Source organism: Zalophus californianus, chromosome 4 (assembly GCF_009762305.2).
Source record: "Zalophus californianus isolate mZalCal1 chromosome 4, mZalCal1.pri.v2, whole genome shotgun sequence".
In the NCBI taxonomy this organism is placed as follows: Eukaryota; Metazoa; Chordata; class Mammalia; order Carnivora; family Otariidae; genus Zalophus; species Zalophus californianus.
The window spans coordinates 93,915,477-93,928,839 of record NC_045598.1 but is presented as its reverse complement, the minus strand read 5'-3'; the positions used below and the strand labels follow the sequence as shown (position 1 = coordinate 93,928,839).

At 43.0% G+C, this 13,363-nt stretch overlaps 1 protein-coding gene across 3 annotated transcripts in view; it reads left to right on the top strand.

The window, feature by feature from the left end:
- The first annotated feature begins 7,968 nt into the window (after nt 1-7,968).
- LOC113912561 (adenosine receptor A3) overlaps nt 7,969-13,363 on the top strand; it is a 63,808-nt gene continuing 58,413 nt past the window's right edge. For all 3 annotated transcript variants that reach the window (XR_004820049.1, XR_003516882.1, XM_027575920.2), the window contains exon 1: nt 7,969-8,031. The gene's annotated coding sequence lies outside the window, so the exon portion shown is untranslated. The remainder of the gene's footprint in view (nt 8,032-13,363) is intronic.

The following is a 13,363-nucleotide window of genomic DNA, read 5'->3' as shown; positions in this document are numbered from 1 at the left end:
CTGTCCCCCCAAGGTCCCCTTACGTGGACAATAACTCTACTTATCCTTTTTTAAATATTTTTGCACTTATTATATACTTTTCCAGAGCCCTGCACAGATATTTTTATTAGTAGTAAACAGCAATAAGAACAAGAAATATTTACTGAGCATTCATGTGCTAGGTGATCTACATGTGCTATTGCGTTTAATTATGATTGTATTAGTTTGATCAGGCTGCCGTAACAAAGTCCCACAGACTGGGTGGCTGGTAAAACAGAAATTTATTTTCTCACAGTTTTGGAAGCTAGAAGTCCAAGATGTAGGGGTCAGCAGATTTTGTTTCTTCTGAGACTTCTCTCCTTGGCTTGTAGAGATTTATTGTGTCTTCATGTGGTCTTTCCTCTGTGTGTGCCCATGTCCCGTGTCTCTCTCTGTGTGTTCGAATTTCCTCTTCTTAGAATTCAGATTAGATTAGGGTCCATCCTGATGGCTTCCTTTTTTTTTTTTCTTGAGATTTTATTTATTTATTTGTGTGAGAGAGAGAGAGAGAGCACAAGCAGGGGGAGCGGCAGGCAGAGGGAGAAGCAGGCTCCCTTGCTGAGCAGGGAGCCTGATGTGGGGCTTGATCCCAGGACCCTGGGATCATGACCCGAGCAGAAGGTAGGCACTTAACCAACTGAGCCACCCAGGCATCCCCGATGGCTTCATTTTAACTTAATTACCTCTTTAAAGGGCTTATCTCCAAATATGGTTACAGTCTGAGGTACTAGGGTTTAGGACTTCGTATAAGTTTTGGCAGGACACAGTTCAGATCATAATGACTATAAAGTGGCTAATTATCATCATCCCCATTTTACCGATGAAGAAACAGAGGCTTAAACAGTTCATTAACTGATAGATGTCACACAGTAATGATAGATCCAGAAAGGAAATTGTTTGTTTACTCATGAGTTTGTTTACTCATTTGTTTAGCAAATATTTACTAGATATCTACTATGTGCCGTGCAGTGTAGTATGTGATAAGGATACAGAAATCATGGGTTTTGGTCTCATAAACTACATTTTTGTGGATTATTTTCTATTCTAGAGTTTATGTACTTCTCCCTTCTGCTACCGTAGAGATCCATTTTTGTGTAGCTTCACACCATTATTTATCATCAAATTCAAGTGAATAATACAGCAACCTTCCAAACAAAATTGGGCTCTGAATCTAGCCTCATCATCACCTATCTGGGACTATAATTGTTTCAGGTCAGTCCTGGCCATTTCCTACGATGACCAGCTCATCTTAGTTAGTGTCCCTCCCTGGGAACCTCTTCCGTCTCGGGAAAACCATTATCATTGGTCACCCTACTATTCCCCGACTTGTGCCCTGCTGGGACAGAGGATGAGGAAGGAGGAGACATCACATGATGGAACCCAATTTCCAAATCAAGAAGGACCGATGGGCCAATGAAGCTTCAGCTTCCCCCGGGACGGCTCCCTACTGCTGAAGTAGAGATAATCTGGGGCAGCCTCCTGCCTCCTCTGATGGAGACTGACCCAGGGGATACAGGGAACATCTCAGCATGGCTATTCTCGACGTAAGCAGGAGCTCTGTGAACTAACAAAATAATTTCTTGAGATTCCTCAGCGGAGGACTTACGAATCCCCAAGTTCCAAGTATCCCCCTGCTCCTCCTTGGCGTTTCGGTTAACAGCACATGTGAAAATCTACCAGTGGGGAGCTGCGGTTGCCCAGGACACCCTCTCTTGAGTCGGCCTTCTTGGGGAGAATGGGGAGCACTGCCCTGTCTAAACACGGGAGCCCTTGGAATGTGGGGGAAGGAGCTTCTGAAAGGCAGCCAAACCCTACTGCATGATCGATTGCCTCAGCACAGCCCTGCTGACTTGCTCTGCTATTTCCCTGGTGCTGGTGCCTCTCTGGATCACTGTCTCTTTGCGGCTCATTTAGATGTGGCATCTGCCAAGCTCCTGCAAAATGGCACCCGCAGGCCTCTCTGTTGCAGGGGTGCTGAGTGCTCGGTACTCCGGCCTCTGCTTTTTGTCATTCTGTTCGTGCTCAAGTCTTCACTGAAGGCGTCAGGGAGTAAGGACTAGTTCGGGGAGCCTCATAATTAGTTACATCTATGGAAACCCCTAAATAACAACAAAAAAATCGCCAAAATGAATGCTATTTTTATCTATTCTCTCACCAAACTCAAGGTTATAAATGGAATTGGGATTGGCAGAAAAAATTGGGACTGTCACAAAAACAAGGGTCTCCTATTATCTTTCTGATTTCAGGGAAAGGGGATTCCTTAGCCATGTTTAGTCCCTAATTATGTTCCTTGTGTTCCACGTTAGTCAAGGAATTAATTGATACATGTTTAACTAAGAGCCTACTAAGTGCAATTGTGGTATAATAAAAAATATGTTTAGTCTTTGTCCCAGATTCCTAAAACCTTTGGAATTTCCTGAGGGATAGGAATGTCTTTTGTTATTCCTAAAGAACGCCTTTGGACCATACCTGTGATTTCGCTAATGAGTCTATGCATGGTGGGACCTCTAGGTAGCTTTGGGGTAAAGGTTGGTCCCCAGGAACACCAAATTTTATGCCCTACTTCCTGACCACCAGAGAGAGAACAGGGCTGGAGACAAGGATCCAGGGTCTTCCAGGTTGGTGAACACGCTGATGTGTTGGGAGGGTGGTGTGCCCAGAGAGGGCAGGAAGTTCACCCCCACCCCCACTCCCTCATACGTTGCCATATGTGTCTCTTCCATTTGGCTGTTCCTGAGTCATATCTTTCATAATAAACTGATGTATCTAAGCAGAGTGCTTTCCTGAACTCTATGAGTTGTTCTAGCCAATTATGGAACCAGTGCGGGGGGTGGTATGGGAACCCCTGAACTTGTAGCTCACTAAGCACAAGTGTGGGTAGCCTGAGCACCCCGTTTGTGGTTGGCCTCTGAAGTGGAGGCAGCTGTACCCTTAATCTAGGGGGTCTGATGCTAACTCCAGCAGTGAGTGTCAGAACTGAATCGATGGACACCCAGTTGGATGGTGCTGAAGAAATGGAGCATTATGGGAAAACTCCCACACATTTGATTTGGTGCCAGGAAACATTACTCAGCAATGAACACACTAAAGCACAAAGGAGACACAAAAGTAATAGGTGGTCATTCAAGTTCACAATCAATTTGGGGTTCAGGTGCACATGAAAAAATGTGCAATTCAAAACCATTTGGATAAGTGCTCAATGAGTAAACTGCTGTAACTCATCGGGTCTTCATTTGACCTTGGAGTCCCTTTTAACTTCAATAGGGTTTCAATTTATGTATATTCTAAGGTGCATGACTATAGGTGTAGAAGAGAAGAGCAAGGGGCAAGAGATGGCTCCTCCCTCCACACGGCCCTTGGTTTTGCAGCCCTGCCTCCAAAGAGCCTGCCGCACTGAACAGCCACAACACTGCAATGGTGCAAGAGCTGGGGGCTAGCCATTGTTTGCTCATAGAGCATTTGGGTCTCTGTGCCAAAATGAAGGTGAGGTTGGCAAACATTTGCGTGTCCTCTGGGAAATTAAGACGTTTCCCCACATCACAAGCTCAGGACACAGCACTCAGCAGTTTCCTCCCTGACATTTTATTCTTGGTTTTTATTTTTTTTTCCAAGTGGAAGGAACATCACAGAGGCTCCTTCTCTAACTGGGAAAAGACTCCAGTATTTCTCATTAATCAGAACCTTCCAGAGAGACCTCAGAATTCCCACCTCCCAAAATACATTCATGGCTCCAAAAGTGACAAAAAGCAGTGGACTCCAAGACTTTTGAGTAGGTAGTACTGTCACCTCTGCATCCAAGGCTGATTTGAAGACTGCCTCTTGGCCAGAAGTACCTCCCTATCTTAGAGCATGCTTCCTTTCTGTGGGACCTGGAGACATTTCAGGTGACAGAGTCCCTTGGAAGTGAAACCTAGAAAAATACAGCCTAAAATCTGGGAGCTTAGGGATGACTTAGCCCACCCCTCATTTTACAGTTCAGAGTCAAAACTTCATTTGCCTGGGGTCCCATACCCTAGACAGCGGCCAACGTGGCCTATTGCTAAGTAACACTAGGCAATATTAGGCTACCTCATTTAATCCGTGAGCAGAGAATAATTTGCTAGCTATGAACATGACCCTTGGGGGATGATCCTAAAACCCTAGAGGGGTTAAGGTGTCAGGAAGAAGGAGTAGAGCCCATGGGGGTGAGGGGACACGAGCCACAGTTCTTGCATTTCCCCTGGGAATATGGAGGGAGGCATAGCAAGGCTAGCTGCTCCTGGTTCTCTTGTCCAGGGACCTGGCGTAGTGAGAAACTGACCACATGGCTCTAGAGGTCTGTCTTCTCTGCTCAGGCTGCCACAAAAGTACCACAGACCGGGCGGCTTTAACCCCAGAAACTTATCTTCTCCCAGGTATGGAGGCCACATGTCCAAGAACAAGGTATAGGAAAATTCAGTTTCTGATGAGGCCTCTCTTCCTGGCTTGCCAGGGAAGGAAGGAAAGAAAGAAGAAACGAGGTAGTGGGGGAAGAGACAGAGAGAGACAGAGAGACATGGATCTGGGATCTCTGTTTTTAAAACTTTTAAAATGAATTAATTTTAATCTTTCTTTTTTTTAATTTTTACTTTTTTTGCTGTTCTTTTTCTTTTTTAAACAATTTCTTTATTTCTCTTTTTTCCTTTTGATAGTGTCTCTTCCTTATAAGAATATCAGTCCTAGCACATCAAGGCCCCGTGGCTTTTGACCTCATGAAACCTTAATTACCTCCTTAAAGGCCCTATCTCCAAGTGTAGTCACAATTGAGGCTTAGGGCTTCATACATGAATTTCAGGAGGACCCAGTTTAGTTCATAACAGGGTTATTATTTTATCCTGGGGGGAGGATCTCAAGTTCTTAGTAAACCATTCATCTTGGCAGTGATGAGTCTTTTAGCAAGAACTGAGTTTGCCGTTCGAGACCCTTCTACTTTTGGATGACGAATTTTGCAGCTTCATGGAACACAAAATCTCACCCCTCAGGAAGAAACCCAGACCACCCTTCCCTCAGGTGAGTCAGGGGCCTCTTTTCTCTGTACCCATGCTACCCAGTGGATAGACTTTCTATCCTTGTGTTCCTGATACACTGCTCTGATGACTTGTTTAACTTTCTCCCCCACCAAAGGGCGGATTTCTTGAGGGCAGGGCCTGTGTCTCATTCTGTTTATATTCCCAGTGCCCTACTCAATGCCCATAACACATTAGTTATTTGATAAACGACTGATGGGTGAACAAAATGGCATCTGAAAGCTGTTGATACTGAGGCAGATATACCATGGAGCTAAGGAAGCTTAAGCATCAGGGCCCCTCAGTTGCAGGAGGACCTACCTGGCAGTTTTGAAGTCACAATTGAGTATTTTCTTTAAATCTTTTTTTTTAAAGATTTTTCTTTATTTATTGAGAGAGAGAGTGATAGAGAGAGCACATGAGAGGGGGAGAGTCAGAGGGAGAAGCAGACTCCCCGCTGAATAGGGAGCCCGATGCGGGACTCGATCCCGGGACTCCAGGATCATGACCTGAGCCGAAGGCAGTCGCTTAAACAACTGAGCCACCCAGGTGCCCGAGTATTCTTTTCTTTAAAGAAAAGAAAATCTATATGAATTTTGGGCTCCCCAAAACCTGGGTGTGTCCCTGGGTTGCTAAGGTGAGGTTTGGCTCTCTGCTATATTGAATATTTTTTTCCCTTCCCTGTTGGCCACTGGAAGGGAGGGACGTACCTCACAATACGGGTCTCTTTCCAAGACTATTTTTGAGAGATATAATCTTGTCACTCAGCCATCTTTTGATCAAATGAAAATACTTGAACTGTGTGGCTGGAAGCATGAAATACACGGACTTCCAAAAATCCTATTAATTAAAGGCAAAATCAGACACCCTGAGTGCAATTCCAGAGAGTTTTCTTCCCACCAACTATTACTCATCATCGTGGTCGAGAGGGGCAGCACCGCCAGATGGTTCACACCTGGCGTTCCTTGAGAGGCTCAGTCATTTGCCTGGACACTCAGCTTTGAGGGCAGTAGTCATTTGCTCCCCATGCGTGCTCAATTGAGAGGCTAGCCAGCCTGACCTCTCATTAGTGTCCCACATTAGTCCACTTCTGTCTTTGCCTCTACTGTCTGGGTCTCCTGCCTGATTATTGCGACTGGCGCTAACTGCTCTTCCTCCTTCCGTTCTTGTCCCCTTCAATTCATCCCTCCCATGGTAGCCAGAGGGACCTTTTCCACAGTTCCAAGCTGGTCGTGTAGCTCCCATGCCCAAATCCCTCGGTAGCTCCCTGCGACCCTCAAGATGAAGCCCAGATTCTGTGGTCCTGTATCCCAAGCCCTTGGGACCTGACTGCTGTTCACCTTCCCTTCCTGTCACCCCTACTTTTCGCTGGCATCTCAGGGCTCATCACAATGAGTTACTCGTAATTCCTTGAAGGTGCCCAACTCTCCCTACCATCTGGGCTTTGGCACACATTAGCCCTCTGCCTGGAGGCTTCCACTTCTGCTTTGCCCTGACTCATCTCTCCCTCTTTCAGTTTAGATTTGTGCTCTCCAATACAAATACTACATGAGCCACATGTTTACTGAATTGTACATTTTCAAGTAGCCACATCTTTAAAACACTGAAAGTATGCGAACACTACAGCCTGGTAATAGCGTACGTGACATAACAGCAAATGTAGAATGTGGTCCTGTTAACACAGTAGAGTTGTGTTTAATGGGAAAACATTTCACATTGCTTCAGTTTTTACATTTAAGTTCATGAAAATTAGTTAAATTAAATAAAGTTAAAAGTCCATTTCCTCAGTCATGCTGGTCACACTTCAAGAGCTTCATAATCTCGTGTGGTGAGTGGCCAGTGTGTTAGTGCAATGTGGACGTCAGTTTCTCTGGCATGACCAGCTTGCGCTGGGTGCCCTCCCCATGTTGCTACAGGATTTTGTGCTTAACCCCATCATAGTACCTATTGCACTGTGATAGAATTGCCTGCTTACTTGTCTCTGTTTTCCTTTAGACTCTACACCTCTTGACAGTTGGGACTTTGTCTTATTCATCTTTGTATTTTCAGCACCCAGCACCCCTGGCCTCACATAGCTGCTCAGTGTGTTTGTTCGAACGAGATCGGATGCCTGAACGGCCACAACCTTCTCTGGGCCTTCAAAGCTCTATAAAATCTGGTCAGTGACCTGCTCTTGGGCCTCACCTCCTACCACCCTCCCCTTGTTCACTCCACTGCAATCACCCCGGCTCTTTGCCATTCCTGGAGGCCCTGCAGATGTGCTAACCTCAGGCCCTCAGTGCTATGGTCCCTGAGCCTGGACAGCCTTTCCCCCGTAGAGCCAATGAACTTCACTTGCTACCTCGGAGCATTCAAACACCTCATTGAAGCTGCTTTTTCTGGCCATACTTTCAAAAATAGGCCCCATTCTGCCAGTCATTTCCTAACCCCCGAACTTTGCTGTTCATGACAGTGCCCATCACCACCTGGCATGCTGTTGACTAGAGTGCAAGTTTCATGAGAGCATGTACTTTCCTATATTGCTCAGTGATGTATTTCCAGAACCTAGAACAGTCCCTGGCATCCCATAGGAGCTCAATAAATACTCATGGCCTGCAAGAAGGTTAGACTGTCGATCACGGGGGAACTTAGGCAAAGAGAAAAGATAACAAGGCACTCAGAAGCAGAGTTCCAGAAATTTCAGTATTTCTCCCACTTCAAGTTTCAAAAGGTCCCTTGGAAAGTTTAGCAACAACCAGCTTTTCCTTGGTTTATGGGGTGTCAAAGTTGCTGTAGGAGATAAAGGATAATCATCAGTTTTAGGAGGTTGAGGCTTCATGAGTATGTTTGATTCTCTGCCCCCAGAACCGAGGGACCCCTGATCCTCCAAAGGCAGAAGGGTTAGATGGGTGGAATGTGGTTGTTGGAATCTTCCACGGCAGTTGGTAAAGGAGACCACCAGTTGGACTGATGGAAGGGATCCAGCAGGATGCACAGCATAGAAAGACAGGTAGGGAAGCTTCTGGGAAAAGCATTCAGACTGGATGTTGTGCTGCCCTGTCCTGAGTGGCAGTGAGGCCAAGCAGAAAATGTAAGGGCTGGAGGCAAAGATCTAGGTCTCGGTCTGCATAGAGAACACTCTGGAACATGACGCAGTGACATGGGATAGGCCACTCACTCAGCACTTTGTCCTCATTTGTGCAATGGAGGTAATTTGCATCTCCCAGGGTTGTTGTGAAGATGATGTGCCATGATATCTGCGAAAGTGCTCTGTAAGCTGTTTACATCTCTGAGAAATACCAGTCATTAGCACCATGGGCATTTTCCCATGGGTTCTCTTGTCTGTCCACCCTACACATGCAATGATTGAGTTTATTGATTGTATACAGCTCAGGGGTCTCATAAACTTTTATTTTGTTATCAAACTCAGAGCCTTTCCTCTTGAATGTCCCTCACGGTTCAGAAAAGCAAATTTGATCTAGCCTTGAAGAACCACCATAATCTGTGACTTAAGGAGCTGTATTTGGCCTTTCAACAAATACTGTTTTCCAATGGTTTCATATGTGAATTTGTTATCTCCCCAGATACACTGTAAGCTGCTTGTTGTTAAGAGCATAGACTTCAGAGTCATTCAGTCCTGGGTTTAAATCTTGGCTTTGCTACTTACTTGCTGTGTAGGGCTTTGGGTAGATTATGCAATCTCTTTAAGCATTAATCTTCTCATCCAGGATATTGACATTGCGATGTCATTTGTGAAGTGTAGTGAGAATTAAGACATATGCATCTAAAGTTCCTAACCCAGTACCTAGTACACGGTAAGGGACCAATCAATTGTACCTTCTGAACAATAGCTGCTAGCTCAACACTAGGTGCTAGAATGGGTTTTGCCAAAATGCTTGATTGAGAACTGGAAGTAAAGCAAAGGAAGCAAACAGTAACTCAAGGCTACTTTTGGCTGTAAATTCCCAGCCTATCAATAGGAACAGAAAGGGTATGGCTTCCTGACCCAGGCAGAAACTTACACGGTAATATAAAAGCAATTTCTTTTCTTGGGTTGTCAACTGATAAATTTCACTTGAAATATGGCAGTAGGTTTGGGTAGAGGAAGGGGAGATTGGTGATATTAGTCCTGACAGGTTTGGCTGGTGGGATGGTTGTGGAGCATGAACATGAGGCAACGTAGTTTTTTAAATTTTATTTGTTAATATATTTTTTAGATTTATTTAGAGAGAGAGAGAGTGCAGGGGGAGGGGCAGGAGGAGAGAGCGAATCCTAAAGCAGTCTCCCTGCTGAGTGTGGAGCCCATCTGTGTGTTCAATCCCAGGACCCCAAGATCATGATCTGAGCTGAAACCAAGAGTCAGCCATTTAACCGACTAAGCCACCCAGGCATCCTGAGGCAGCATAGTTTTGAGGCTATTCCGCAATTTAAAAGCCTCTGCCGCATTTTCAGACCATGTGTCTTGATTTTGTTCAAAGAATTTAATGGACATAAAGGCAGATGTCTTATGGTACATCACCGAAAATGATTAGCATTTTATTTTTTTCTTATTTGCTTAATTTATGCACACAAGCAACAGTTCTTAAACTACTGAGCTCTGTGCCACATTGTACAAATCAAGGATGAGACACGGTTCTTTTTTTTTTTTTTTTTTTTTTGAGTGAGAGAGTGTGTGCAAGCGTGGGGAAGGGGTAGAGAGGTGCAGAGGGAGAGGGAGAGAATCTTAAGCAGACTCCTTGCTGAGCACAGAGACTGACCTGGGGCTTGATCTAACGATCCTGAGATCATGACGTGAACCAAAATCAAGAGTTGGATGCTCAACCAACTGAGCCACCCAGGCGCCCCTGAGATACTATTCTTGACCTTACGTTCTGGTGCAGGAGTCAGATACATAACCAACTATACTGAAATGCTAAATGTGATATTTTTGCAGTTACGTTCAGAATGACATGGGGAATATTTTTCCTATCTTTGTAAGATTTTTTAAATAAGGCATACATTAGGCAGAATTAGTTTTCCTGTCAGTCTTTGGAGCTTCTCTATTTTGCCTTTCATCATGGTGTTGAGAAATCAGTCATCAGTGTAAATATCATTCCTCTGGAGGTGATACCTCCTCGCTTTGACTAGTCTTACTATTTTCTCTCTGTTAATCTGCGGTTTTATAAGGGATTCATTGCGATCCCTTAAGTTGAACATTTGTGTCTTTATAAGTTCTGTAAAATGATCTACCCTTATCATTTTTTCAAGTTTAAAAAAATTGTGGTAAAATATACCTAACAAAATTTACCATTTTAACCATTTTTAAGTGTGTAATTCAGCAGCACTAAGTATATTCCCATCGTTGTGCAACCATCACCACCATCCAGCTCCAGAATGTTTTTTATCTTCTAAAACTGAAATTCTGTACCCATTTAACCCTCACTCTTCCTTCCCCCAGCCCCTGACAATCACAATTCTATTTTCTGTCCCTTTAAATGTGACTACTCTAGGTACCTCACAGAAGTGGACTCATACAGTATTTGTCCTTTTAGGACTGCCTTATTTCACTTAGCATAATGTCCTCAAGTTTCCTTCATATTATAGCAGGTGTCAGAATTTCCTTCATTTGTAAGGCTGAATAATACAATACTCCATTGTCTGTATATACCACATTTTGTTTATCCATCCATCCATTGATGGGTACTTGGATTGTATTTCCGTCTTTGGGCTACTGTGAATAAAGCCTCTATGAACATGGGTGTACAAACATCTATTTGAGTCCCTGCTTTCAATTCTTTTGGGTATAGACCCAGAAATGGAATTGCTGGATCATATAATTCTGTTTTTGATTTTTTTAAAAAAGATTTTTATTAATTATTTGAGAGAGAGAGAGAGAGCAAGCAAAGGGCAGAGGGAGAGGGAGAAGCAGACTCCTTGCTGAGCAGGGAGGAGCCTGATGCAGGACTCCATCTCAGGACCCTGGGATCATGACCTGAGCCGAAGGCAGATGCTTAACCGAATAAGTCACCCAGGCGCTCCTCCGTTTTTAATTTTTTGAGGAACTACTATACTATTTCCCATATTGGCTGCCCCATATTACATTCCTACCAGCAATGAACGAAGAATCCAATTTTTCCACATCCTCATCAACACTTGTGATTGGTTGGTTTGGTTTTCTTTTTTTGAAAATAGCCATCCTAATGGGTATGATGTGGTATCTCATTATGGTTTTGATTTGCGTTTTCCAAAGGATTAATGATATTGACCATCTTTTCATATGCTTATTGGCAATTTGTGTATCTTTGGACAAATGTCTATTCAAGTTCTTTGTCCATTTTTTAATAGTGGGTTGTTTTTTTGTTGCTGAGTAGGACTTCCTTATCTATTCTAGATATTAATTCCTATTAGATATAGGATATAAATACAGGATTAGGAATGGGATAGCCCATTCCATGTGTTGCCTTTTTACTCTGTTGATGGTATCCTTTGATACAGGAAAGTTTAAAGTTTTGATATAGTCCAATTTATTTGTTTTTTCTTTTGTTGCCTGCTTTTGGTGTTATATCCAAGATATCACTGCCAAATTGAATGTTTTTCCCTTATGTTTTCTTCTAAGAGTTTTATACTTTTAGCTCTTCCATTTAGAGATTTGATCCACTCTGAGCTAATTTTTGTGTATGGGTATAAGGTAAGAGCCCAACTTCATTTTTTTGCATGTGAAATAATCCAGTTTGCCCAACACCATTTGTTGAAAAGATCATTATTTCATGAAATATTGCCTCTTCTCCTTCCTTTCTAGTCTCTCTTTTGGAAAACTGAGTAGACACAGATTTGGCTTTCTTACTTTGTCCTTTATGGGGTTTTTTTGGTTTGTTTCTTTTGTCCTTCATGTTCCTTAATCTTTCTTTGTCTCCATTATCTTTGTGACATTAATTCTGTATACTATCTTCAGCTTTGTTTTTCAATTTACAAATTCTTCTTCTGGATCAGTCTACTATTTAATCTGTCCACTGAGTTTTAAATTCAATTATTACATTTGTTTCATTTTGGAAGATCTATTTAGTTCTTTTCTACACATGTCTGGTCATTTTTCAGTCTCTTATTCTTATACTTTTAGTTAATTCTCCTATTTTGTAAACATACTATACAAACTTACTTAATATTCTATAACCATTGCTACCTATACTTAAAGTCTTGGAAGGTAATTTTCCCCCTATATGTTGTTTCTGTGTCTCTCAGGGGATTTGGTGTCCTCATGTATTTTGTGATTTGTGATTGTGAGCTAACATTCTTTGGAACTTTGTGGGAGTTCTTAGAGGCCTGAGTGGAGAGAATTTGTGGTTGCTTTCGCCAGATGCTTGGGTACTACCAATCTTGGACCACTTTGACTAAATTTTTGACTTGTTTGTTTTTGGAACATGGAGGAAATTTGAACTCAGGCCCCAAACTTATCTGGGGTCTCACGCGTGGTTAAAAATTCATGAAATACCTCAATGGATATTATTATTATTTACTATATTCTTTTGGGAGGTATGTGTGTGTCTCTTTAACTATTCACTGAATGTGTAATCCTTTGCAACTCTCAGAGAAATGTTAGGGTCTCTAATCTTACTCTTGAGCTCACTTGGACTCCAGACTTTTTGTGCTTCCTCCAAGTGGCCATTAAAACAAATGCTCTAGATTACTGTGTATCAGCAAATGCTCTAGAACAGCCCCTTGCTTTAACATTCACCCTCCTCTTTGAGTTTGGGCTATGGTTTCATCTTTGACCTTTGAAAATCTTCTTCATTTTCTTGTGAAACAGAAGGCTTGTTAAATTTTACCTGGTGGTTTATAGCAGAACGGTTGCTCAGATGTGAAATCCTCTGTAACACTATATACTTCCATGGGTTTCCACAGCACTAAATTCTGTGATGTTTCTGACTTGATCTTTGATTTATGTTTTATGTATATTATGCTAATTCTCAAATCTATGAGATAGGTATTATCATGGTCATTGTTCCCTCGCCCTTTTTTTTTTTTTTGAGAGAAAGAGTGGGGAGGAGGAGCAGAGGAAAAGGGAGAGAGAGAATCTCAAGCAGGCTCCACACCCAGCTTGGAGCCTGACACAGGGCTCCATCCCACGACCCTGAGACTAGGACCTGAGCTGAAATCAAGAGTAGACACCCAATGACTGAGCCACCCAGGTGCCCCAATCATTATTGCCACTTTAAAGATGAAGAAACAGAGGCATAAAAAAGTTAAATAATATGCCCAATGTCGCAAAGCCATTAAGTAGTAGATATTTGCCTCTAGGATCTCTGGCTTCAGTGCACATTGATTTACCCACTTCAATCAATCACATTCAGTTTCTGCTTTGTGCC